The following is a 3,104-nucleotide window of genomic DNA, read 5'->3' on the forward strand; positions in this document are numbered from 1 at the left end:
TTTCCAACCCCCCCCCCCCCCCCCCAGGCAGAGGCACCTGGGTGGCTCAGCTGAGCGACTGACTCTTGATTTCAGTTGATCTTGTGGTTCCTGAGATCAAGCCCTACCTCATCAGTAGGGGGATGCTTGGGATTCTCTCCCCATCTCTCTGCCCCTCCCCTGCTTGAAGGCACAGGCCCTCTTCCTCTGAAAGCAAGCAAGCAAGCAAGCAAGCAANGCTTTGCATATTTTTCATCTTAATAGCAATCTCTTTGAAAACATTTCAGTGGCCACAGGATATATCAAAACACCCACATACACAGGTTGTATAAATTTACAGGTTTATTGGGGCGGAATGACATGGAGGAGTATACGCAGAAAGCAGCAAAAGTCTTACAAATGACTTCCTTTTAAGTGTGCTGAAACACAGAATTTTTTTTAGTAAGCTTGTAATTCCAGATGAGCATGGTGGCAAGCTTAGTGACTCTGTCACTTGTTAATTTAGAAAAGGGAGAAGAGCCAAATCAAAGACAATATAAGTGAACTGTTACAAAATTTTCCGATATAATGCAACTTGACAAGAAACTAAAAATCTACAGAAGATAGCAAGATGTTAATGTTCCAGTCTTAATAATGTATTATGGGCATGCAAGGTGCTACCAGAGGCTGAACAGGGTGAAGGGTGCGCAGAACCTCTCAGCATTATTTTTGCACCCTTTTGCGAGTCTATAATTATATCCAAGTAAAAAGTGAAGTAAACAAACAAATAAAAAAAGACAGCAGGAAAAATAGTAAATGTAGATAAAGGGATTTGTATAGAGAGAACTTACATATCCATAGTCAAAGTCTTATTTTGCCAGATTCCCAGTTTATAAGGGGTTAACCAAAACTAAAAAGACAGACACACATTTTATTAATAAAAATATTAGGCTCTGAAAAGTGGCATCCTATTTTGAATATTTGAATGAATGATGTTTTCCAGATATGTGTAGAGAGTGAAATGTTAGCACTGTTTGCAAAAAACAACTTTATTTTGTGAACACCACAAAAACGACTGCTCTTGAGAAAGGCAAAGTTTTATTTCTTGACATCACCAAAGAAAAATGTGAAGGATCTGATATGAACGAAACAAAAATGTACAAATCCTACTACCTCATTCCTCCAAACCATAGAAACATTTGCAAGATATTCCTCCATCCATTAAATATCTCCAGAGCAGCCCGCCCACACAGGCTTGGGGGCATGCACATGTCAGAATATTCCATAAAAATCTGGGAACGTATTTTTGGCAGAAAGAAATCACTTAAGGGGCAAGGAACGGCTGCTTGTGACAGAATTCAGAGCGACACATTTAGGAAGGACCCCTTTGCAATGACATAATGTTAGTGTCATAGTTTATCGCATTCTTGGAAGCATTTAAAACACAGGGCAAGGGTGCCTGGGTGGCTCAGTAGGCTGAGCACCTGACTCTTCGTTTCCGCCAGGTCATGCATGATCCCAGGGTCTTGGGAGGGAGCCCTGTGCGGGGCTCCATGCTGAGCCTGAAGCCTGCTTAAGGATTCTCTCCCTGTCTTCCTCTGTCCTTGCCCTGCTTGCGCTCTTTCTCTCACATAAAACAACCAACCAACCAAAAGACACATGGTGCTATGAACTCCTAAAACAAGTAGAACTGTATTTTTGGTGCCAAGTAGATGGCAAATATCCGAGAGAGAGAGAGAGAGGGAGAGAGAGAGAGAGAAGTAAAAACACAGAGAAGCTACAAAATTGCCTCATTATCACTCTACCTTAAAGCTTATTTCCATCATAAAATTCCAAAAGCAACACAGAAATCTGCTTGGCCGGACACTTCACTTACATTTCCTTCTTAAATATTAGAGTCTAGCAACATGCTTGCCAAGGGGGAATTAGGGCTAGAGAGACCTGAGTTCAAATTCTGACTCTTCCAGCTACTGCCTTTGTTATTAAAATGGGTATAATCAATCATACCCATATCTCAAGGTTGGTCCCAGTCCTGAAAGGGATAATATATTTAAATGCCTAGCACAATGCTGGTAAACAGTAAGCAGTAAGTGTGAGCTCGCTCCCAGTTTTCCCAGAAGACACAACAAAATATTTCTTTCTCTGTTAGCTTGGTGTGCAGCCAAACAGATGGCTAAGGAGTAAATAAAAAGGGCTCCCACTATTAGAATCTAATTTCACTATTATCCAAACAATCGTCGTTAATTATGCAATTATGTAAATGAATATTTATCAAAATTACTGGGTTTACTGGTATTATTCAGGTAATGCATTACAACCTGAATAGGTCCTCTCTCTGCAAGTCGGCTTTTAACTTTGTCTTTAACTTTGAGTTAGCAAATTAGGTCATTAATTCTTTTATTCAGATCATAGCAGAGTTCAATCTTTTGGGAGGATTAAGCTCCTCTTGATCTCAGATAAAAATCATAGTTTTAATGTTTACTCATGGGTTTCGGAAAAAGTGACGTGGGAAAAGAAACGGTAAAGGATTAAAGAATTTCGCTTTCGGGGCTGTTGCCTTCAAGCATCTCTTGATGTCTGATTCAGGCCTTGAATCTCTCTGCTAAGAGGCCACAGTCCCAGACCCCATCAACCCCCAAGGGGGAGCCAGCCTTTTGAAACTGAAGGGGTGGACAGCACAGAAAGAGCCCTTAGAACGCTTTAGAGAGGGCGCCTGGCTTGGTCGGGTAAGCGTCCCACTGGGGCTCAGCTCATGATTTCACCGCTGGTGAGTTCGAGCCCCGCGTCGGGCTCCGTGCTGACAGCTCGGAGCCTGGAGCCTGTTTCGGATTCTGTGCCTCTCTCTCTCCAAAAATAAACATTAAAAAGAAAATTTCAAATAAGCAGGAATCCTGGACTCACTCGGCAGTTCTGAACCTCCAGCCCCTGGCTGCAAATCTGTATTTGACGCCTCTGTCTCAGGAAGCAGCTCAACCATCCCCTCCCTGCGGGGGCTCTCGAGCCATCCAGCCCCCAAACGGGGTGTCGCCCACACATCCTCCCCTCCCCACGATCTGTCATTACCTGGCTTCTCTGCTGCAATCTCGACTCCACCAGAAGGCACGCTTCCCACGGAGCAGGGCCCTGGTCTTCCTCCAGCCCCTTGA

Source organism: Crocuta crocuta, unplaced genomic scaffold (assembly GCF_008692635.1).
Source record: "Crocuta crocuta isolate KB4526 unplaced genomic scaffold, BGI_CrCroc_1.0 scaffold70, whole genome shotgun sequence".
NCBI lineage: Eukaryota > Metazoa > Chordata > Mammalia > Carnivora > Hyaenidae > Crocuta > Crocuta crocuta.